Source organism: Gymnogyps californianus, chromosome Z (genome assembly GCF_018139145.2).
Source record: "Gymnogyps californianus isolate 813 chromosome Z, ASM1813914v2, whole genome shotgun sequence".
NCBI classification, from domain to species: Eukaryota; Metazoa; Chordata; class Aves; order Accipitriformes; family Cathartidae; genus Gymnogyps; species Gymnogyps californianus.
Window position 1 is genome coordinate 12,125,564 of NC_059500.1, and position 25,661 is coordinate 12,151,224.

Below are 25,661 nucleotides of genomic sequence, written 5' to 3' on the forward strand. Positions count from 1 at the left end.
AAAAGCAAGTCCAGCCCCATCTTTATTCTAGCTTTGAAAATATTTGTTTTAAGACTACCTGCTTCTCTTCAGAAATTGCCTGCATTCAATAGCAAGTTTTGACACACCAGATACCCAGCACACTGTGCATTACACCACCTGGCATCTGAAGAGAAACTTGACCTCAAAAAAAAAAAAAGAAACTGTGCCAGGCTGTGTTACCATGCTACATCAACTTCACTTTTCCCAAATTACTACCCTACCCAATTCCTTTTATTAAATCAGTTTTTAGAGTAATTTTCATGCATCAAGCATTCCGCTGCCATTCAAATTTGTTTATACTGAATTTCTTTCAATCCATTAACTCAGTGAGTTAAACCCTTACCTTCCTCCTCAGCGCAATCTGTCATACAGGGGTAACACTGTCTCACAACCAGGAAATCTCACATAATGAATGATTCAAGCTTATTGGAAGTGTTAATGGGCATGAGGCACAAAATAGTAACTTTTCCTTAGCTCATAACACACTTCATTTTTGTACAGATTGCCAAAGTGCTTTTAATTCTATTTTCTATTCTTTGCACCAGCTCAGCTCAACTGCTACACAGGACACAAAGTTTTGGCACAGAATGAAGTTATTTAAACACTGACAGTTACACACAACCTAAACAGATGGCCAGTTCTCCTGTGAGTTTAAGACTTAAGAGAAAGAGCCATGCAAGCCTGCATGTGCTCACTAGGCCTGTTTTTCTGATAAGCCACGGAACTTAATGAACCTGCCAACTGCAGTTATTGCTTTGAAGCTACAGGTCTATATAGGTCTAGTAGACTTACTCAAGAAACACTACCCTACACAGGTTCAGCCCGTCTTCTACCTTTTCATCACCATCTTCTACTACATAAACAGAAGCCAGACATTTGCTGTTTCTTCTACTCAAAAGAAACAATTTGAGTCAAAACCTGTTAAAGCACTGGAGTTCCTATTTGTGCCACAAAAGCTAAGCTGGCCAACATCCATTGAGTCAGCCAACACAAGAGTTTCTGTCCAAGGTACTTCAGTCTTGCTCAAACCATAGAAACAGTAGCTCCAGTTCAAACTTTGGTCCACTAAGGATAAAGATAATTGAAGGGTTTTTTAACTCTTGGGATTTTTCTCTCACACAAAAACGGTTCAGAATCTATAGTATCTTCTACAAAGTGTTCCCAGAGATCATGACTTTGGTATGCTCTAACATTTTCTCCCACAGATCTTGTCAACGGCTAAACTTGTCAAAATAGAGCCCTTTTACAGAAGTGACATTGAGAAGTACTACAGAACTTTCTTGCTGAGCTCAAAGACTTATGACAGTTTATTTCCAGTTCCATCATTAGTATTTTTGTCCTTTATTTAGAAATCATTCAAAGATGAGGAAATGCTTGAGTTTGTCAAAAACAGAGTGATGCTAGAGAACTGGCTCAGAAAAGTAAGATATTTAGCTATTTCTGTAACAAGAAAATTATTTTTACCTTTAACTTTACCTGTGATTTTCATTGGTAGGTCAGTTTACAGACAGAAAGACATCATGTAGCACCCCGGATGCAAAACACAAGCAAAAAGAACAGCAAACACCACAAACAGAAAAGGTAAATGCCAGCATGCAAATGAAATTTTCAAGCAACATTACAAATGAGGATTTCTTCCATTAGCTTACAACTAAAACACAAACTTACCAAGAGAAACAGCCATCTTCCTAAATAAGAAGTGTCTACTATAATTTCAGGTTCCACTACAATCCAAGCAGCTCTGTATGCAGATTAGAACTCTGAGGATTACTTGTTAGCAGTAAAGCCCAAACAGAGGAAGTAAGAGTTCCTCTAACAACTATGTAAAGTACTGTGCAGATGAAAGACCTCCTACCCCCAAAACACTTTCAGTCAAAGGTTACAGAAATGATGTGGAGACAGCTGTGGGAAAAATCTATCCTGAGATTAAGCAATAGTTTCTACAGACTCAAAGACAAGCTTAATACACATTTACTCAGCCATCAATTGTCTTCAGTCTTCACCAGCTTATTAGATGCTGCTGCTACTGATAAATAATGCACTTTACTCCTCTTCTGCAACACCAGAGTTGATTTTTTTCTCCCCATGTAACATCCATGTAAACTATTGTTTAGATAGTGCAAGGTTCCTCTCCTAAAGGTTAGAGATGAAATGCAAACTCTAGACATACTTGATATTATTGGCATTCTGACAAGGTCAAAAAGACCTTCATCTAGACCTCCTACTGGACACATTCTTTTAGGCAAGTTCTCAAAACAAGAACTTAGCTGGTATTGTACAAACAGAGCTTTCCCAAAACCAGATCTTCAATAACTACTGCGCCCTTCACGTGCAACTCACAACATGGAAAACAGATTACAAATAAAACAGTACTTTCAAAAAGAACACTCATTCATTCACTCTATACCATAGCAAGTCTCCAACTATAGCCTAACAGCCTGCAGAGGAAACAAAAAAGAGTAATACCCATAGTGTGACACAGGATTCTGAACTACTGCCCAAGTTGCATCTTTAAACGCAAGGATATTAACTGCTTTTAGGTAAGATGGAAAGCATGGTAACTTTTCAGTAAGTCAGAAAAAGTTAGTTTGCAGATCTTTACTTCATAGCTCTTTTTGTTGATGATGGTAAGAAGTGTAAAAAGCAGAACTAAAAACAGCCAGTGAAAACAAGCTCTTAAAAACCAAGCACTTATATCTTAATATAGAGGGAGGAAAAAGCATCCTGAGCATTTTTAAGTGCTAGCAAGTTGGCTGATTACACAATGTGTACTTTAAAACTGTGGAAGTTAATTCAACTTACCAGCATTGCTAGAGACTTAGGTCAACTTAAGAAAGATGTTTGGAAAAAGAAAGGCGGAAAGACCACCACAGAAAACACAGGCCTGCTGCTGAATGGGACCGGGAAGCTGGCGACAGTGGACATGGAAGAGGCTGACATAGTCTATGCCTTCTTCACCCTGATCTTCACTGGTAAGACCAGTACAAATACCAGGTGGAGAGGAGTAAAGAAGACTAAGCCAGACTTTTTTCAGAGGTATCCAGTGTCAGGACAACATATTATGTTTAAACATACAAAAACTTAATCCCACAGTGAACATGGACAAGCACTGAACAGCTCGCCTGTAGAGGATGCAGACTCTCTCTGGGCAGAGCAGAAGACATCCAAAACCCAACTGGACCCTGTCCTGGGCAGCCTGCTCAAGGCTGACCCTGCTTTAAACTGGGGGAGTTGAACCAGAAAATCTCCCAAGGTGCCTGCCAACCTCTGCAAATCTAAATCTTTTCAGTCATTAATATAACTGAAGTACCTTTGGTAGTTTTTAATGGACTAAAAAAGATGAAGTATGCAGCACAGGGCTGTTAACCACTAGCACCAGCTATAGTCACTAAAACAGCATTGAACACAAGCAGAATACATTAAGTCTGTGTCCCTCTGTTTTCCTGCAACTGGAAAAACAGGTACTGAGAAGTTTCCACCATCTGTAAGTGGTGGAAACTTAAGGATCCATCATGGAGTCATCCTATTATTCTATCTGCAATGGCAAATAGTGTTCATTTATACTGTATTTCATAACATTCAAATGCACTTGCAGGTATAGGAATACATTATAGTAAATCTACACATCAACTTTTACCTTTCACAACTGTGTCAGCAGTAAAGATGCTTAACAGGCAAGACAAGGCAATGTGAAAGAGGGGAAGAAAGACCCAAGGAGTATCTGAGACCTAAATTCCCAGCTCAAGGTCATGCTATTAATAAAGTTTCAAACTTGTACTGTGTTATAATCCACATGAATGATGGAGAAAAATAAGATGGCATATCACCCACACGTCCTGTGGATGGACTGATACCTTCGAGGTGTCCCTTACAGAAAGTACCAACAGTAAAGCAAAGGATACACTTGTGTTACTCAACCAGCATAAATGGAGAAAGAATTCACACACACAAGACTCCAGAAAAATCATTTGGCAAAGTAGCATTCAACTTTTAAAATATTAGCTCAATATGGCTTATTACACACTCATTAGATTACAACTCTTCACACAGTCCTCCACTTGCCAGGCAATTCCATTCTCCAGCTTATCAGATAAAATACCCTCTAGAACGTGCCCCAGGACAACAGTGTTCTCCAGAATACACTAAAGTATTCCACCTGTGCTCAGAATAGCCGATTTTGTCTAATAAGCACCATTTTTTCCCCAAGCTTATAGCCCTGCCACTGTTACCAGCATAAATAGGTAAGTAAAAGCAATACCTGTGTCAAGACAATGTTTCTTCCAAAAGAGTCCTGCCAACAGCACCCTTACCTTCTAAGGAAGTCAATGCACTCAATGAGTTAACAGACTTAACAAGGAAATTTGAGAAACAAAGCTTTATGCTTCAAAATTTTTTGATAAAGATACAACTCCTGATATATCAAATTGGTATATCTCTCCAATTCTGTTCTGACATTTCTACTGCACTGTCTACCTCCTCAAGGCTGTTTGTGACAGCTTTGTTATCAACTGGAGACAGACAAGATGTGTCATGCCTTTACAGAGGCTTCAGAACTGAATTCTTCAATGTTAAGGAACAGTTGTATGCAAGCTATAAAAAGAAAAGACACACTTGGTAATGAATTGAAGCAGAAGGAAATTGCTTTGAACAGCAACTGTTGCTTGATCCATCATGCAAGTTCATCATCACTGTTCTGGCTTCCTGAGATTTTTGCCTCCACGTATCAAATCTTGCCTATGGAATTCTTCACCAAGCAGAGTCTCCACTGACATCTCCTGAAAGCACTAAGTTTTACAGCTGTGTTATACTGAAATAATTCCACCAGACTCCCCCCCATCTGTTTAGTCTTTTTTTACCTGAAGCACTTGTTAGATTATTGAGTACACCTGTGTTCTGTTACAACCACCTTTGCAGTGCTGTAGCTACCAAGCACCTGCAACTTTAGTTAACTGTTGACAGTGGTTTTGCTTCCTACTCATCACCCTCCATCCTAACAGATGCCACAATGAGAAATTTCAAGACACTGTTTTAAAATGCTGAAGGACAAAATGACTGGACAACAGTTCAGTGATACCACTCAAGTTAGCAATCTTCCAATTACTTCTAGCTTAACATCTACACTCAATCTGACTTTCAGCAAATACCTACCCAAAAACACAAGAGTCTGCCTATTCAGCAGAACCATAACTACAAACAATTAACTGAAGTTGAACAAAACACACCCTATTCTTAACTCTGCTGGTTATTCAATACACTCATTTTCTTCACGTAGAATAGGGTTTTGAAATGCCATACACGTTATGCACAAGGAGGCATTAAAAGCAGAGTAGAAGCACTAAACTGATGAACACTTCTAGTGTTGCATAACCAGTGGCCCTGGCTTTTAGTCTTACCAGTGTCTCGGCTCATGCTGAGGGAGAAAACTGCCATCAGAAACAGCTTGTACCAGAACCAGCCACAGCTATGCACAAGTGGCCACTTCTGCTTCCAGGAACTCCACATAGAGCATCAGGCAGGTGAAAACTTCAGCACGGTTGCATATTTCACTGCTTGACTCATCTTACATAAATTTAGCATAAGATTTACAGGAAAAAAGGAGAAGACAGCTGATACCTTAATATGAACAATAGTAGCTTATTGCTACTGGACTGAAAGTATACAACTGCAGTATTAATTGTTTGCTTATTGGCAGGAGGCCCCATAATGAAGATGGCTACCTGAAGTCCTCACAGGTTCCACTCACCTTCTCCAAATCAGACAGTATTACATGTAAGGTAGACAACTTCATGGAGTATTACACCCTGCTTCTCACAAAAGAGAGGGGAAAATACGTAAATCCCAGGTCACTTACAATCCATATGTTTACACAATCCTTCCCCTACCCAAATATTTGTAGGGTGGAGGAAGAAGGAGGGAAGAAAACAAGCACAGGTCTGTGTTCTTGTACTACTTCCAAGGAAGTTTCACTGATATGCAGCAGTAGTGCTGCAGGTTTTAAGGGTGGCTACATTTAGCTTGAGCAAGATTAGTTTCGTAATGCAAAAAAAGCAAGAAAATGTTGATTAGACAGCAAGAAGCTGTGCTCTAGCTACACCCACACAGCACAATAAGTCATAAGCACTTCCTAATCAAGGAACAGCAAACCAGTTCACAGAAAATATACTGCAGATAACTGTTGTGAAGTGTGCTTTTAGAGGAAAAGCCACAGAGATTGCCAGCTGCTCACCGTTAAGAGTATTCCAAACGCCACTCTCCTTAATAAACTGATGACATCACTCTGGTTCACTCCAGAACCTGACTTTGAGGAGAGGCTATTTTTTATTAAGTTGAAAAGTTGTTACAATTCATTGGATTGAAAAGATGTATAAAAATTCAGGCAGGTTTCTAAAGAGGATCATCAAGCATTCCTTTTATACGATTCCTTCTTGACATCACTTGGAAAGGGTGAGTTTGAGGGTCTCACCTAGATATTAGAGAGCAGCTATTGTGGTAGAACAACCTATAAACATCTAGTCATAGATCAAAGATTAAATAAGGACATCCAAGAATTTCATCTGACTACTATAGCTCTGGAGGTTCTCGCTCGCTATGGCATCAGCCTGTTTCCAGGCTTCTCAAGTTTTCTTTGTACCTGTTCACACGACTGGATTCAGCAGCTTGGACAGAGCAAGTTTCCACATGCCATTGCTCCCACATTTTGATTGCATGGCTGGACCTTTGCTAGCCCCACCACAATCTATTTGGTCTACCTCACTCAACTTTGATGCATCAAAACTATTCTCAGGATTAAATCCTGAGCAACAGGCTTCTCCTGAGAAAAGTGGGAATCAGGAAGGCAGAGAGAACAAGATTTTATCACTAATTCTATTTTATTAGACTGAAACATTAACTTCTGTTAATCTTCTAGGTCTATAAAGCCCAAGACAAAAAGTGACACATTTCAGCACCACAATGGCTAGCTACTAGTGGTCCCACATGAACAGTTTTAGATTGCTTATCTCCTCCCATTGAAAGGGAACAATTTCTTGTTCATCTTAAGAGCTATCTTTTGGGTTTGAAGAGGTATCTTGACTGTAGAAGACAGCAACCATTCTGGTTTTGATCTGCACAGACAATCCTAACTGCTAACCGGAATGAACGGCCATGAGATGGAATGCACTAGAAGTACAGTTTAGGATTCTTATTTTTAAGTGCCTTTAGAGGCCGCTCACATGAGGTATGCATTGCACTCAAAAGGACTGCAGGCAGTAAAGAACACGTAAGTACCAAGGCAAAGAAGTTGAAGCACAACCATTTGCCATTCACTCTAAAATAGCCACGTTTTCCAATTCTCCATAATCCTCTAGGTAGTTACCTGGTTTTCACGACCACTACTGTTTGTCCCACAGAAGACACTGGGAAAGGCTGCTTAAACATGTATTCTGTTCCTTCCTACCTCCAAGTCCTAAGAAAATTTTCCACATCATATTGCAAGTTAAATATTTTTTTGCAGCGAAGTGAAGTAAATGCAGAACAAGGACAGCTAGCTATTGTTAAGATATCTGAGCCAGAGGCAATACCTCAACTACTTACAATCCCTTTCTCCCTCCTCTGCCACCACTGCCTCTCATGCTCAGGAGAGTTCTTCACTGTATCTCTGCATCCTAATCCTCCTGAGATCACCCAGTATTATATAACACAGAAAAATGGACAACAAGTAAGGTACTGTTGATACAAACAAGTCATGACCAGTTGGCCACATACTGTTAATTGCAGAAGAGGTGTGCCTTTCACACATTACCAGCTCATAACTGGAAGCAGAAGTACATGCCAGAAGCATTATTGTCAAAAGTAAGTGGTTACAGACAAAGCTTTTGCTTTTTTGATTTGCTATCCAGAAGTCCCTCTATTGCATAAAAGCACAGAAGAGCAGCTAGTCCTTTGCCTCCCCTATTTAAGTTACCATTTAACTATACAATGCCACAGTCACTTCCACGGATCAGGAAGCTGGAAAAGAAGCAAAAGTTACCTCTGGAAGAACGGGGATATCCAAGTCTAACACACCATAAAATAAACCAGACTTACATTATGTTGCTGCATGAACAGATTTACTCTGATCACTACAGCCATGTTCAGTCTTCTGACTCAGCCACATCTTTCCATTTTTAATTTCCTCTCAAGCCACGTTTCCTCTGTTATTGCACCAAAGACTGTTCTAACAAAGATGGGTATTGCCCGTACCAAGTTACCCTGATCCACAGGACACTGGAGGACCTGCCTCTGAAAAATCCTAAACCTGGCAAATGCTCAGACATGTTCTCCTAGAAGTGTGCCCAAAACCCCCTTTGCCATCTGAACCAGTATTCTCAAAAAAGCCAAACCCCACACTTAAACTGATATAGAAGCAACAACTCTGAATAGCTTCTACTTGGCGCAGACCAACTGGGTCAGCGTTGGCCAGTAGCTCTCTCATTATAGCTCAACTCTTATCCAGAGAGAGCATCACTAACATCCCCACATTGAACATCCCAGCTGTCAAAGGATCCTCATTTGGCCCAGAACTGCCCTTAGGGATTTCCAGAAAAGCCTTCTGACAGCCACTGCTCTCAAGAGAGTGGTTCATGCAGAGGTGCATCCTTTTAGCTCCAAGAGGGCTCTGAAGACTACTTAAAACCTAAATATGGAGCCTGTTTGCCTCTAGGCTGATCCCCACCAGGAAAACAAGTTCAGACAGATCACTATTTATTCTTTGAATAGGTCAACTGACATAGAGAAAGAGACAACTGAATTCTTTCCTCTCAAAAGAATGATACCATACAGCCCCTCAGAATCAGTAAAGATTTGGGTCTACTGCTGTTCATGAAAAAGCTTGGGGAAAAACTGTTAACTGATGATATGCATTAAGTGTAGGCTCAAAGGCAGCTGCCCATGTAGCAGGTAACAATACTAGGTGTCTAATTGCTATCCCAAATACCTACAGCCTGAAGGAGAGGACAGGGAGAGTGTGTCATAGTATTACAACTGTTAAACAGTGCAAAGGACTGAATTTCACCTTGAAAGGCACTCATAAGAACAGTCAGTAGTTTCATGCTGTGCTGGCATTTCTGGTTATTAAAATATTCCAGCTTCTTCTCTACATAAAGCTCATGTCACATGAAACTGAAAGCTACAACACATCTTCCAAAACACTGACCTCTTAAAGAGCAGAGATGACAAAGCAGAATCTGATCTTGACATCTTCTACCTACCCCAGCCTGTCCCTCCAATACAATTTGAGCTTTTTAGGTCAGATACAGCAAGTCAAAGCTACCCCCCAAAAAAGATCTTTCAACTATGCTATGGTTGAAACAAGGGCTTTGTTTACCAGAGTTGAGTTTGTTTCTTCTTTCTATAAGACTTAAACCAAAGGACCCTGTCATGCCTCAGTTCTCTGTCCCATAAATGCATTTCATAGGCAAAAGAGGTAGACAGATCAGAGCCATTCAGGCCAGCAGGAACTTCAGGAGGTCTCCAGTCTGATCCCCTGCCCAGAGCAGGCTCAGTCACGTGGTCAGCTCAGGTTGCTCAGGGCTTCATCCTCTGTGGGCTAGAAACCCTCCAAGGAGGGAGGCAACACCATCTCCCTGGACCCCAGACCCACTGGCCAGCTGTTCTTGTGCGGGGAAAAAGCTTTCCCTGATCTCCAGCCTCTCTGGCCCTACTCAGCTCACTGCCCACAAGGGCTCAGGGCCTTCTCCCCCTAGTCCCGCTGGCATCACTGCCAGATCTCTACCTGCCCAGGACAGGGCTGCACATCGCTCCTGCCTGCATGGCACAGGGTCCCTGGTAGCCACTTCCTCTCACTGGTCCTGGTCCCTCTGGACAGCAGCCCTGCCCTTGAGAACATCAGCTACAACCCTCAGTTGCTGTCTGCAAACTTGATGACGGTCAACTTTCTCCCCTTCCCCAGGTCACTGAAGAAAATAGTAAATACGATAGGTGGCACAGAGTCCCCAAGACCGCCACTTGCAACAAGCCTCCAAGAAGATCATGAAGTTTTAGCCACTGAACTTCAAGCTCCAAAATCCTACCAGTTTTCTGCCTATCTAGTTGTCCACCCACCTAAACCTTCATATCCCAGACTTGTTACAAGGATTCTGTGGGAAACCACATGAAGAGTTATGCTCATCTCAATGTAGATGACATCTATCACTTCTCGTCATCCACAGACCTTTTAATTTCAAAGATAGTCTGTTCCACCAGAATTTACCCTTGATAAATCAATGCTGGCTACTTCCAATCAACTTTGTTTTAACTTGCAAAGAAATTACTTCAAAGATGACTCACACAATGATTTACTCAGGGAGTACACCAAGGCTCCCCATATGATCCTTACTACGCTCACTTTTACTAGCAGCAAAACTTGCTTTTCTCCAGTCATCAGGAACCTTCCTGATCTTCTTGATCTGCCAAAAACATTAGACAGTGGCCTCACCATGACAGCAGACAATTCTCTCAATAGCCTCAGACCCATGGACCTGAAACAGCTGAGATTTCTCAAGAGATCCCAGACCCAATCCTCTTCTCCCAGCAGCTCTTCTCCTCCTTGCACCCTCTCCCTATGCAAAAAGAGCTTGGGAGACCCTGTCAGTGAAGACCGAGGCAATAAAAGCATTGGGCACCTCACAGCCTTGTCTATCTGCTGTCAGCAAATCATCCATCCCATTCAGCAGCAAGCCCACAGTCTCCTTTTTTTATTCTGCTGCTGCTACATTATTGGTACAAACCCATTTTGTTGCCCTTGACATCTTTCACCAACTGCAGCTGAGCTCTAGCTTCTCTAACACCATCCCTTCATTCCCTGGCAATGCTTCTCCTTTATGTCTTGTCCTCAGTTCCATTTCCTGTACACCTCTTTTGCACTGGAACTCAGTCATGAGTTTCCTGTACAACCAAGCCTGATATAACTATTCATTTTCCCAAGTGCTAGAAGAGCTCCATGCATCTGAGCTGCTCTTCCAGACAAAGGACAGACTGTTCCTCCCTCTCTTTCCAAGAGGGCCTGTATACCTCCATCACTGGACAGCAGTCACATGAGCAGTCCCACCACATCTCAGTTCCTCCACCAGTCCCACAGCTCTGACCTACACAAAGACCTCTGCCTCCCACTGCTTGTCACCTGGGCTGCACACACTTGTGTGCAGGCACTCAAATTGGGCTTTCTTTTGGCCTGTTTTATCCTTCCTGAGGGCTCTCTTATTCCTATAACACTGCCCATATTTAGAGCCCCAACCTCCATTCTCCTCACTTAACTGCAAGCTATTACTACTGCACATAACCACTCATCCCACCCTAGTTTAAAGTCCTTTTCCCCAGGTTGGCAAACCCTTTGGCAAAGATGCTCTTGCCTTACTTTATCAGCTGTCCCACATCTCTCAGTCCTCATTCCTCAAAGAGGGACACACTGTCGTAAGAGAGAAAACACTGTACACAACACTAGCCACAAAGCCATTTATTAACTGTCAAATAGCATTTGCTTCCACCAAAACTCTTATCCTTTGACTGCAGGATCAAGATGATCTCTTCCAGAGCTCCTATGTCCTTCGCTTGCACTCCCAGAGCTCTGTGGCGCACCTGATTTACTTCAGTCTTCCCTTGGCTGCCACTGTTGCCCACAGGGATAAGCAGCAAATAGCGGGCAATTGTCCAGGAGCTGGGTGAGCCTCACCAAGCCCTCTAGAGCATCCTCAATCACAGATATCTGACAGCAACGACTCTCCCGCAACAGCATGTCTGTAAGGCACATGCCCCTGCATCTCACTAAAGTCAATCTCTGACCACTACCATGAGCCTCTACTTCTATACACTCATGGTTATTATCACTCTGCACTGACACTGTAGATTCAGATCACTGTTCATTCATTTACTATGGATACTGAAAAACAGGGCACAGGATAGCAATCGGGACTGACCATCAGTTTATCACTGGCTAAAAAGCAAAGACAATTGAGAAGGCAAGTTTTAATATTCAGCCACTTGTTAAGGGGGACTGAGTCGCAAACTGAAGTTGCAATTACTATGCATCTGAGTATACCACCTAATGCCAATACCCTAACTCTTTCACTGCTAAAAAGAAGTGACAAAGACCTAGCAGAAAGAGACAATTTAAGGTCTGTCACTGCTGGGGAAGGATGACTGCATAACTTTAATCATGGCAGTGAACACAAGACAGTAACAACACTTGCCTAGACCACAGGCAGGTAGCAGGACCAACTTCCACAGCCGATTTCTTTGTTTAGCAAAGAAAAGAAGAATGGAGGAAGTCATACACCAGGGAACTATTCCCTACCTAAAAATTAAGAAAACCTCCAACTTCCAACTCCCTCTTGGAAAGGACAGGATCTGTGGCTGTCAGGAATACCTGTTCTGACAGAAATATCTGTTCCACAAACATTTAACAACTTCATCAACTGCCAGGATGAATGAAGACAGAAATCTGTTGTCAGGTCAGGTACTCATACAGAAACACATCTAGCAGCTATCCTGCCTGGGGACCTACAATACTTACACACAGCAACCATCTCTTCCTGCAAGCACAACTTCGAGTACAGAAGAAAATACGAAGTCTTTCATTAATAACACCCTGGATGCACAGTCCTGGGGCACTTTAAAGCCTGCTTATTCCTTAAGTTTTAGTTTGGACTTATTTAATTCCAAACTTACTCCTTGAGCTATTCCTTAAGACAGAGTTTGGAGAAGCCACATCTCAGAGGCACACAAACATCAGAGCAGACATACCTAAATTCTGAAGCCTTTTAACACACTGCACAGCCATCTTCACCCTTATGTACCGTTCTGCTTAGCCAACTATGTCTGGCCGCCAGTACACTGCCTGTTTTTCAGAGAGTCACTGCCCTCTGACACAGACTAAGCCACTGACCAGTGACCTGTGTGGTGGGCTTGCCAAACACCTACCCAGCCTCCCTGTTGGAGGACAAAACAGCATGAGAAAGCTCATGGGTCAAGAAAAAGACAAGGAAATCACAACTTGAGGAAAATTAATTCAGTGTATTGCCAATTAAAATGGATTTAGCTAGTGAGAAACAAAAACAAAATCAAAACACCTTCCCCTCACCTCCACCCCCACCTTCCCTGGCTCAGTTTCAAAGCTTCATTCCCAACCTCCTCCGCCTCCTCCCCACCATACCGCAGTGGGGCAACAAGGACGGAGGTTTACGGACACACTTCCCCCTGCTCCAGCAAGGGGCCCTCCACAGCCAGCAGTTCCTTGAGGAAACATCCACCTGCTACGGCACAGGGTCCTCCATGGGCTGCTGTGCGTGTATCTGCTCCAGCACGGTCCTCTCCATGGGCTGCAGGGAAAGGCCTGCTCCACAGCGGTCTCCTTCCCAGGCTGCAGGGCCATGCCGGCCCCAGGGCCAGCAGCACCACCTCCTCCTCCCCTCCTCCAACCTTGGTGCTTCCAGGTCTGTTTCCTCACACTTTTTTCCACTCTTTCTTCTCCACCTGCGCATTATTTTGTCCTTTCTTATGTAGGTTTTCATGGAGGCACCAGAGGCTCCCTCGACAGGCTTGGCTGGGTCCTGCAGCGGTGAGGCCGTTACCTATCTGGCTGGAACCGGCCGTGTCTGGTATGGACAGCCCCGGACCTCCTCCCAGAGAGCTCATCCTCCTGCAAAACCCTGCCTTGGACACCCAAGGCAGTGAGCTACCACTCCGCAGAGGGAAAGTTAGGCAGCCAGCTCTCGCCCAAGTCCAGACACAGATCAGCGTTAGCTGACTAGGAAGTTCCTAGGTGGGAAAGAGGAGGGAGCCCTCCTTGAAGTCTTACTTCAAGTTTCCTTGGTCACTGCTTTCCTGCGAAATCCAGGGAGTTCAGGAGAACCACTGCAATTTACGAAAAGCACTGAGACTTCAAAGCTCCTATTTCTCAGCCAGCACAGCGCTACACAAGTAGTAACAGAAGTATCTTCCTGGGGTGAAGCACCCCATATGGGTGCCTACCACCTTGTGAAGTCCTCCACTGACATGCAGCAGGAGAAACTACTGGACAAAGCTCATTTTCCCCGTGCTGCTTTGGCTCCAAGCTTCAAACTCCTGATACAGAGACTGAAATAGGTCATTTTGCTCTCATCCCCTCAGGGAAGTGAGATCCATCACCCCTGGTATGGTGTTTTCTCCTCCCTGCCTCCTCAAGCCCAGACAAGCCCAGTGAGCTTCCTCCCAATAGCTTTGTCACTTCTCCTTCATCATCTCCCAAACGACTGCAGAAGGTCCCGGGCGGCCTCCATCTGTCTCCGCTCCTGCAAGACACTGGCTTCACCAGTCTCTATGGGAACTGACACCAGCTGGTTAAAGGGCAGGCATGTTCAAGCTCACCTAAATCAACTTCACCCCTCAAGCTTCAGATGCAGACGTACTGGGGACTTGCTTTGCTGGAGTGGGGGAAGAGTAAGGGGAGGAGAAAAACTACTTTTAGAAATCCTCGTAGAAGAATAAGCAAGGAAGCAACCTGCTTCATAGACTATCTACGCAGGGAGTTGAGCATAGAGGTCCCTCTGCTATGGGAACAGATTCTCACTCTTTAGTCCCATCTAGTTTTGTGCTAAACACAAAGCATCCATTTTTGAACAACAGCTAGCAGCAGCAAGAAAGGCTTAGGCTCTCAACTAAGGTTGCCTGGTACCAAGGAGCCACCTGTGGGAAACTGCTCCTCAGGGAACACTTTTCTTGACCCAGTAGCTAAAAGCCTGGTCTGACACTTTTTTTTGGTTCAAGAAGGTGTGAAAAATGACTCTTCAAGTTAGGAGATATAGTGCATAACTCCTCTAGCCAAACTTAAGACCTACAAAAAAAATTACCAACTAGGATTAAGAAAAATCTTCAATGTTTGCCGATCTATCTTGAAGTCAAAGCAGGGCAGAACCTCTGCAGTGAGTAGACCATCAAGTAGCATAAGTCTTCAAGCAAAGTTTTTTAAACGTTTAACATGAGAGCATGATGATGCCACCAAAGTTTTGATTTGGAGGTTGTTATTGACTTAAGACTGTAGTGTCATAAGTGTGCAATTAAGCTCATGATCTTCCTCAGGTCACAAAGAAAAACCCAGAACTGACACATACCAGAAGGAAGGACACATCTGGAAGCTAAGGACTCATCAGCTATACCCACCATCTGCTGAGTTTTCAAAGAGTATTACAAGTTACATGGAGTCAGGCATACCTTAACAGATGTCCCAAGAGACTGATAAGCTTTGCAAGTTCTCAAATTTGGGTCACAGACACTGCCCAAAATATTCATCTTGCATTCAAATATGAAAGGCATCTTCACCTCTTTGCTATATCCACAATACTTCAAATACTTCTGTTTCAAGAAATTGATGCTCCTATTCCCATTTAATCCTGTTGTACAACTTCCGTATTTTTCCACTGAGGATTAAATAATCCTTCAGTCCATACACATTACACATGACAACACCTATCATCCACATTCAAGTGTTCAAAGCTGCCCAGGTAGTATTAGATGTTGCCTACATCATGCTGTACCTGACTGTACCATTTCATATCCATTTCTGTAGGTCAATGGAAAGTCCTGCATACACGTACTGCATTTGATGGGAATTTACTCAGTTATCTTAATTTGGACTAAACATATGATTAAAATCACATGCCTACAGCTCTTCCTAATAGCCAGATTTTTCGGATGTATACAGATAAAAGCAGTATAGCCTTCCTAGGTAAGCAAGTCATGAAAAGATATATAAATCAGTTTTTAAAAGGGCAAGTCAACCCAATTTAACAAACAGGAGGACAGTTACAATTAGACGGTCATTAATTTTCAGTACCAGAATATCTGAGCAAGTACTAGCAACAGCCACTAAAATTAGGTCCCTGATCTTGGGCACTCTGACAGTACATACCAAGACTATGTGAGATTGATATGCAGAAGTGTAAGTTAAATCTGATACAGTTAATTTAAGTCAAAAAAGGAAACTGTTCCTACAGAAACTATCAACTCATTTTCTGTTCTCACGCATTGCTTCGAACAGGAAACCTGGTGCATTTGATCATTCTATGCAATTCACACCAAAGACGGGCAATTTGACTTAGCATTTCTTCAGGAACATTGACATTCCTTGTTTCAAAATACCTAAACATGTTTCAAAATAGGTAATCCTTACTCCACCTGGTTACATACATGCAGTATTTGTAAAGATCAAAAAAGGCCATAACCACAGAAGAAAAACAGGTTGCACTTTTGCCACAGTATAAGTCTGCAGTATATACTCCTTTTGCAACAGCTACTTCTGAAAGACTAGATGATCAAACCCAAAAACTAATAATGGAATCTACTTTTCTCCTAATGTTACCCAACTTGGACAGAAAGTTCCCCTCACAGACAACTTTATCATAGATTCACAGAATGGTTTGGGTTGCAAGTGACCTTTAAGTATCATCTAGTTCCAACGCCCCTGCCGTCAGCAGGGACATCTTCCACTAGATTAGATTGCTCAAACCTTTGTATGTGTAGTCTGTTTATACCACTCAATGTGGAAGCAGTCACCATCTCATACACATGGAGTTGTGCGAGAAACCTTCCACACAAAAAAGTAACCCTACAGCCCAGTTATAATTTCAGCAGAGAAGAGATCCTTGACCATCAGAGCTATATCCAAAAAAGCCTTGGTCTCCATCAGGATGGCTAGTTTTATATCCTTCAGCTGCACTGGTTCAGAAGAAATTCACTACAAGGGCCACTCTCATAAAAATAGCCTTTATCAAAAGACAAGCATGACTCCATTTAATTTTCTTTCAGTTTGCTCAACTGTTACAGAAAAAAATTCAGCTACTCAGTTAACGAGGGTGTAATTCTCATCTTGCCTACCAACATCTCAACCATGGATGCAGTCCAAGGCAAGTGCTATTGCTATGCCAAGTTTCACAGTTTAGCTATCTGAATGCAAAAGCAGCTTCTAAAGTCTTCCTCACCTTATGCAGTTCACTTTGTCAGCAATTTTCCAGTTCCCTTCAGAATGGGTGCTCTGGCCAAATTAGCAATAGAAGTTTTAGGTCAGGAACTCAATTTTTGGTTACAGCTCAAGGTGTAAGCACATCAAAATGAAAAATTTAAACTCATTAATAAACTAATTTCTTCACTACTGCATGCATGCAGTACATGCGTAGTTTGTTACAAGGAGCATATGGTGTTTTAGAGTTATGACTTTAGTTGTCCCTCTTTTGGCAACAGAAAGTAGCTTCTAATGCATATTTGGGTAGAAAGGAACCACAGCAGGAAGTCTGACGAGATTTCTAAGCATGTTACTAGAGATAAAAATAATATCCTTAATTACAATTATAGCAGGTATTAGGATTTTAAGACTTAAATGTAAAAGATTTAAAAGCCCTTCTTAAATCAACTGTGATACGCAAGCAATAGTGTTCACCCCTTTAACTAGTTATGTTTGCTGGTTCAAGACTAGAGATGAACAGTAGATAGAGAAAATAAATCCCAAGATCTTGCTCTGCCTTTAAACTGGGTTGACGCATATGAAATTTAATGTTAATGGATGAATAGAAACAGAGGTCACAGCATTAGTTTTCTGGCATTTCAAGACAACGAACAAAATGGATGGCACTGAAACAAGGACTCCGTTACAAAAATAAATGGGAACATAGTGAAGGCACATATGCTGCCAGCTTTCTTGCGATGTGGTGCCCATTTCAGTGCAATGGCTGTGCAATGGCTATGCATGTATATGCTCAAAGCAAATTCAGAAGTCCAAGTACCCCCTAACAATCTTTTCCTTTGCCATGACAGCCACAATACCTACTCCCTCCTGCACGCAGCTTCCTCATCAGAAACATCTTTTACTAGACCAGAGCTCCAAGGGACCTCCTCCTCTTCCTCCCCACCTTGCATGCACTTCTCACAGGGTCACCTGGAGCAGTGTTGCAGGAACCTTAACTATTTCTGTAGGTAAACAAGTGCATTTGTGCCCCACTGGCTCCATGAGCTATCAAAAGCTATTTGGCCATTCAGCATACTCTTCTTCAAAGGTGCTGCTTAAGGGAGAAAACCATAACTTCAAGAATGCATTCACAGATACCCTGAAAATATTGAAGTTAATCACAGAAAAGACGTGGAAGAGCACTCCACTTTGGTACTGAAGCTAAAAATCACATGCCACAAACATTTACAAAACAAAAAGTGCCAAGCTCACAAGGCCAAGTATAAATACTAGGCAGCCAAGCCCTTGCTCTTTTTCTGGTGTTTAGGTATTTAATTTCTCACTTTTTGATATCCATTAAGGCAAGCTTAAAACAGGGCACCCCATTTCTTGAAGGCACTTTATAGTTCCGTTATTAACAACAGATATAACCATGAAATCCTTAGCTGATTTTATCTACATTTAGGTATATTAACAGTAAGCTTCCCATGTCATTACACAGAAACAAAACCCTGCAGACCCCTGCACACAAAGATTGACTGTCCAAATCTCAATATACAGAGACACAGCTCTAGATTCAAGACTCTCAAAAACACACATAAGTGTGAAAAGCCACAGGGAAGCTCACTCCAAGTACCCCTGCTGACCATAATTCTACTTCTGAAAAAAAGTATAAAAATAGTATTGAAGTATTATCAGCCAGGTAAGAAGCAGGAACACTACTGGTAGAGAAGCTGAATTTACATTACTTTTCCCTTTCCATAGCTGAATCTCCTTCTCCCAACCCTTATAAGTTAAAGTGACTAAGGCATTTGTCTACAAAAATTTATTTGAATTTCCCAGAAATTAACTCTGTTCATCCATTCTGTAAAACAAATCCTACTAATTTAATTTCTGTCATTAAGATTTAAAGTATAGAAGAACATCAGTACTCCAGCAATCATGCAATGGCAGTTTCATTCCACAAAAATACATAAAATTTATTCAGTTAAATCCAAATAAGTAGTTGGTTAAACAAACTCACCCTTAGGAGTCTGAAAGCAAATGCAGCTAGCACAGATCTACAGAAAGGCTACTCAATACATCACAGTGAATATTCCAGGACACCTTGAACAGCCTTTCCTACCTCTGTGTAGACTGTTTTACAAAGCTTTTGAATGTTTAAGTTTTCCCTATTCTACCAGTACTTGGGTATTAAGTATTCAAGAAACTGCACATACACACTTTACATTATGTCCTAGCAATTCAGTAACTGTCCAGCATACAACATTTTCTAAATCTACTCCATGCTCAGCTGAAGACCAGAGAAAGTGCCTGAAGTCCTTAAGACCATCCTACAGTGTCTTCAGCACTTCAGTATTTTCTACCTTCTGAGTCATTTGGTCAGCTATTGCAGGTTTACTGGGATATACCTGTTTTTTGCTAACCACAGCAAACCAAGATATTCATTCCCGCAACGTCTTACAGCCTCATCTAGTCTAAGCATCTGTTTGCACAGTTTCTGATCAGCAGCAGCACCATTTGAGTCATCACTAATGAGGGAATGGAGAACGAGTATCACAAATGTTTTACGAAGGGAAGCCTAGGACTGCCTAGAATTATCCTCATTTTGATCCTAGGCTGGTGCACTCATAATAGCGAAGCATTGCTAAGACATTTAAACACCTAACACTCATCCTGACTTTCTATTAGGAAACTATAGCTCCTTCCAAACCCGCATGATGTCCAGGCTTACTATGACTATCAAAACAAATGAAAACCCCTGTTGCTTAAGTACTGGAGTACCACAAGGAACAGTGGCTCAAACAGAATAGAAAACAGTGTGACACTACTTTAAGCTCCATCTGGAAAGCTTCAGCTGGTTCCCAATCTGCATTTTTCAAATGTATGCAAGTAAGACCTTCCCATTACCATTTCTGTCATTATATAATTACTGCTCCTAAAACTCCAGATATTTTGCCAGCGAAGTCAGATTTAGACTGTGAGCTATTTCAAAAACTTGATGTGGGTTTAGAATTTTTAACTAAGTTTCTGAGAAAGCATGTTTTTCCTAAGATTTCTGCCATAAGCTGTTTGTAACTATTTCACTCAGCTTTAAAGATGAAAAACTGCACTCCCTACAAAAACACTGACTACTAAAGCCAAGTGTTTTACTGAGGTCATCTTTCCAAGGTGTACTTTCTGCAGAGCTGTATGCCAAAAAGTCTACGCAAAACAGCAAGCACTTCCAAATACAGGGAAGACCAACAATCAGCTGTTCTCTAACCACAGCTTCTGTCAAATTTAGCATGATATTTAGTTGCTCAGTGGCAAAATATCAGGTGCCAGGAGTCCCTACAAATCAACAGCAATGCCTAATGGGCAAAAGCAGCTTGCTCAATATTGGCAGTTTCTCCGAGCTTCAGTGAGAATCAATCAAGGAGCCTGCCTCTGTTATTTTGCCACCAGAAACTCAGGATGACTTTTTAAATTTCAACAACAAGGATTAGGCAACAAAACATCTTGATATGGCCCACCAGTTGTAGTAGCTAAAAGCTATGAATTCTAACTCTCTTATACCAGCTTCTCCAGAACTAATCCTTCTGAGTAAGTTAAATAAGGTAGATATCCACAGGCAACAGATCAAAAAACATGCAGTGGCTTCCTTCAGAATTGGAACTACAGATGTCGAAACCCAAAGCACCATCAGCTAATCCTGCTGGACAGTATTGTGATTTTTCAATTGATTTGGGGGCTGTCAGGAAAAGAAAGCTCTGTGCACAAAGGCAACATTCTCTCACTTTTAAAGTCTTAGCAACAGCTGGTAACATCCACTGCCCTCTGTAGATACTAGCATCTATTAGAAAAGCATTACAGCAAAAGCAAAGATGGCTTTAAAGCAAGACTGAAATGTATATTCATCACAAATTGAGTTTATCCATTAGCTAACAATTGGTTTTATTGCTGTGAAGAACATCAGTGGCAACAAATATAATCAAAAGCCATTACGTTTTAAGACAGCAAGAGTTTTACCTATAAAAGCAGCATTTCAACATCACTGTTACTAGGAAGGAGCCTGTGCTTGCATCCTTGTACTATTTTTACCTGCAAAGTCCATCTCTGCAATGGCATTGACTTATTTTAAGAAGCACAGGAAAGCTGAAGTATTCCTTGGGCTTTTACAACACTAGATCACAGGTCACCTATTTCCTATGTAGTCCCCAAATAAAGTAAGCTTAGCTTTGTCCCCCCAAAAATCTAGCTTAGCATTACAGGGGCTTTAATAGAATTCAGCCTGGGGCTTCACTGTAGTTTGAATGTTGCTATCCAGAAACCTGGGAAATAATCTGAAAGCCTTTTTGTCTTTTTTTCTTTAAAGCAGATACTCCAGATCTAGCAGCTGTTTAGAACAATTTCAACTCACTACAGCTGGATCACCCAGCTCAGTCTGAAGTGTGGTAGTTCACAATTTTTGAAGAGGCAATAAATAAATCAGTGACAAGAAAAACCACACTGATAAAACGGTCTTCCCCTCTCACTGAAAAACAGCATTTAAAACGAATCCAGGAAGAAGAATGAAAACTGATGTTCACATTAGTATGGGAAAGTTGCAATAAATTTACATGCAGAAATATTATACTAGTATGACTAAGCCAAAAATAAGAAGACATTTATGCAAATATGAATATATTGAAGAGGTATCCGTCGCAAAGACTAAAGCAATTAAAAATATCCACTGCGTACAGAAAGGATCAACCACTCCACCAGAATAAAAACATACAAAATTAAGCCAGCTACTGCTGAGCGGAAATATCAGTTCAGGTACAGCCATTAGACATTTGAAGGGGGCATTAAAGATGTGCTTTGCCAGATTTTAGTAAGTGTGATAAAATTCCTTAGCAGTGTCAAGGTCATTTGTATGTGTCTATAGTTGCAAATGCTCTCAATATATCACAGGAAAAACTTCAAAATCTACATTTCTCTGACTAAGTAATATCCCATTTTAAACAGTATGTAGAATTACTAATTCTGTATTTGCAAACAAAATGATTTATGCATAACAGCTATAAAACAGATTCAAAGTCCACTCTTAAAACTATCACCCCCAATACAACATTTCAAAAAGGCCAGGGAAGAGAGGGAGGAGGAAAACTGAATGCGGTTGCAGGATTCAGAATCCAGGGGATTAAAAGGAAAAGTGCAAAACTGAACCTCTAATACCCTGGTGTCTGTTTCCTCAACAGAACAGGTTCCCACTTACTGGAGCATTTTCTGGACTCCCTCAGTTTAATTTAAAATTGGCCATCAAGGCAGAGATAAATAACAAAGTCAAATGGCATGGAGTTTTTTAGTGCAAAAAACCAGGAACCTCTTGCCTTTCAAGAAAACACACACACGTTGTGAAATACTCAATTCATCAGGCATTGCTACTTTATCAAATACCACCTGCAAGAAAACCAGACACTGAAGTCCTACGTAGCTGCTGAACCATATTACCAAAGCTGTCTTCAAAACCCCATAAATACAGCAACACTTTTTAGTCTTACAGACTTCAATTAAATCAACTACAATAAGACTACTTTATTTAGTTTTTGCTGGGTATTGTTTTGTGGTTTGTGTTTTTTTTAAACGAAGATCAGTTTTACTATTCTAACAAACTACACCTGTATTTAAACGGATGTACGCAGGGGATTATAGAGGCGAAAGGGATACTGAACTGTGCCGCTGCTCGGACTAGCTATCTTATCATCAGCACTATGCAGATGAAACAAAGCCACCTCGCTCCCCACGCACGCAACGCAAGAACGAGGAGACTGTCTTCTTCCAGGGCGGGACGAACCGCAAAGGCGGGCAACACATGCAACCTCGGTAAAGCCCCCTGCAAAAGGAGGAGCTGACGGGTGATGCCTCAAGTCTGACCCAGGGCGGCCGCCCCAAGTCGGCGTGAGGCCCTGCACCTTAAGCATGAAGCAACCCCCGAAATAAAATAAAACGGACCACAAACGAGCCGCGCACCTAGCTGAGCCCCCCAGCTGCCCCCCCCCGAGCTCCCTTCTCCAGCCTCGGCACGGCCGACTCGCACGGCGGGACCCTCCCCACCTCCTCCCCCCGGCGCCGCCACGGCGGGCAGCCGCCGCCGGACGGGACGGGGCGTTCGGTCCGGGGCTACCGTGCCTTCCTCCATCGGAGCGAGTGCTGCCAGCGGCCACGGAGCCCCGGCGTCCCAAAGCCCCGCCGGCCCTACCTGCGGGCGCCGCTCCGCCGACAGGTCCTCGCACGCCGTGCGGCTCTGCCCCCTCCGCTCCCCCCCCCGGCAGCCGCACAGGTGCGCCGGGAGCTGCGGGCAGCCGCAACACCCCTGCGGCTGCAGCACCCCTTTGCAGCCTCTCTGCAGCAAGCGACAGCCCCCAGCGCGGTTTTACCCGCGCCCAACTGCTGCCCCGGGGCTCAGGCGGCGGCGGCAGCTCCTCCGCCAGACAAGACGGCGCGGGCAGAAGACGGCAGATGCAGGATTGTGGACACCAGCGATCCGCTCGGAGCAAGGTCAGACCTAAACAAGAGGGAAAGAGAGGTGCAGCTCGCGGGAAGAACGGGAGCTACGCCCCAGTGGTAGGGCCCCGCTCAGGAAATAGGTGGGGGAGCAAGTCAGTCAGAGGGATGTTGCAGACAAAACAAAGGGTTTATGGAACAATGTTTTGTCAGGAGAACAGGTGCTAAACTCGCCCAATTACCGCCACAGGAGAAACGGGCGGCGGGGGAGGGGAGACGTTCAGAAAATCCTAAAGGGTAAAACAAAAAGCGATGAAGCCCATCTAGCACGAGAAAGGGGGAAGAGAGAAGAGCCCTTCGCAGAAAAAAAACAGTCAGCAACAGGAAGCCCCTCTTGATGTAACGCCGCAAATACCTTGGAGTTTGCAACTGGGAGTGCAACAAGCCGATACCGGCGGAAAGCCACCCGTCACCTACACCAGGGGAGGGTGAAGGTCTCCGCACACGCCTCGTTTTCACCCCTTTTCCGGGGGGGGCCCTGCTCAGGCACCTGCGGCCCCTAACTCAGCCTCCCCCCGCCCAGGCCGCCCCTCCTCCCGCCGCACTCCCCGCGCGGGCTGCAGCCCCGCTCCGGATCCGCTTCTCCTCCACGCGTGCCCCGTGGGGAGGCCCGGCGTCCCGCCGCCCCTTTGCCGGGACCGCACCGACGGCTCGCCGCAAGCCCCCGCGTCCTTCCCAGCCCATCGACCCGCCCTTCCTTTAGCAATCCGGGACCGGCGCTGCCCCTGCCCGCTGCCCCAGGGGGGCGCCGGCGGCAGGTCCCCCGGAGCGTGGCTGCAGCCGCCCCCCGGGGAAGAGAGCGGGGGGGGTGGGGGGGGCGCTCCGCCGCCCCGAGGTGGTCGCACGACGCCCCGCCGCCGCCTCACCCGCTGGCTCTGGTGCTGCCGGTGCCACCGCCCCAACTAGCCGCAGCCGCCCCGCCGCAAGGAAGGCGAACCCCCCCCCCCCCCCGTGGTGGGCTGATAAAGGCCCCCACCGCCCGCCCCCGCGGCCGCCGCCTGAGTGACGCCGCCGGTGGCCACTCAAGGGGCCCGGCGCCCGCGGGGCCGCGCCCCCAGACCCAGCGGGCAGCCCGCGGCGGCCGCCCCGCTCCCCGCGGCAGCGGCACGGCCGGGCCCCGCCCCGCCCCGCCCCGCCGCCGCCGCCGCCGCCGCCGCCGCCGAGCACCTGCGGGCGGCGTGGGGGGCAGGCGCGGGGAGAGCGCGGCAGCGGGCTGCACTGAGCAGGATGGGGCGGGAGCTTGCCTTTCCCGTTCCCGTCGGTGTTCAGGCGCCGGGTCCCCGGTGGGGCCGGGGGCAGGGCCCCCACAGTGCTTGCTTGGCTCCCCCGCGTTCCCCGGCTTGCCGCCTTCCCCTGCAAAACGCCGAGCCCCGCAGGTCCTGCGCTGCCTCCTCTCCGAAAGCGGCCCGGCGGGGCGGACGAACCCCCGAGCCGCCCGTCCGACGGGGCGCAGCGGCGGCGAGCGCTCCGCGGGCCCCTCCGGGCAGCCGTGCTGGCTCGGAGCCCCCGCGGCAGGCACCAGCCGCTGCGACAGCACCGTGCCGTTTCCCGACGGCGTCCGACGGCGCGGGGACCCCCTCCGCCCTCGGAAGAGTGCGGCTGCCGAGCGCCGCGGCAGCCCTCCGAGGCTCCGCTCCTTCAGGCCCGCCGCTGCTAGTGCCGCGGGGAGCGCCCCAGCGAGTGCCCGAGGGGGCGTCACTGGGAGAGAGGGTTCCCGTTCCCGGGGGGGCCGCACGGCTCGGTGTGCCCTCCGCCCTCCTGGCGCTGCAACGCGCAAGGACTAGACAAAATAAACCGTCTCAACGCCGGCGTCACCTCCGCTCCTTGGAAACGAGTTGACGGAACACGTCCAGCTACCAATTTTCCCCGCTTGTATAGCTCTCACATTCGTTATTTTCATACGTGAAATAGGTGGGTACGGAGCAACGTGCTGGGCATAAATTAAACAACAACGGCAGTGCTCGGGGCCGGACCTTGCCCGCAGCACACGCTGCAGCGACAGCGTTTACCATCGCCTCCTCCTCCTCCTGCCCGGACCCTCCCACCGCCGCGGGGACCGAGGGCGAGAGGACGGGAGACGCGCCCGAGGACGGGACGCCCCGTCCGTCCCTTTCGCGGAGCCCCGCTCGGGTCCCCGCCGCGGCTGCCGGATGCAAACTTCTCCTCAGCACACCGGGAACCGCTC

General features: G+C 45.0%; 1 protein-coding gene across 8 annotated transcripts in view; it reads right to left on the reverse strand.

Moving 5' to 3' along the window:
* Positions 1–24,386, reverse strand: part of ELAVL2 (ELAV like RNA binding protein 2) — a 91,538-nt gene extending 67,152 nt beyond the window's left edge. For all 8 annotated transcript variants that reach the window (XM_050912614.1, XM_050912613.1, XM_050912609.1 and 5 more), the window contains exon 1: positions 24,343–24,386. The gene's annotated coding sequence lies outside the window, so the exon portion shown is untranslated. The remainder of the gene's footprint in view (positions 1–24,342) is intronic.
* Between the last annotated feature and the right edge of the window lie 1,275 nt (positions 24,387–25,661).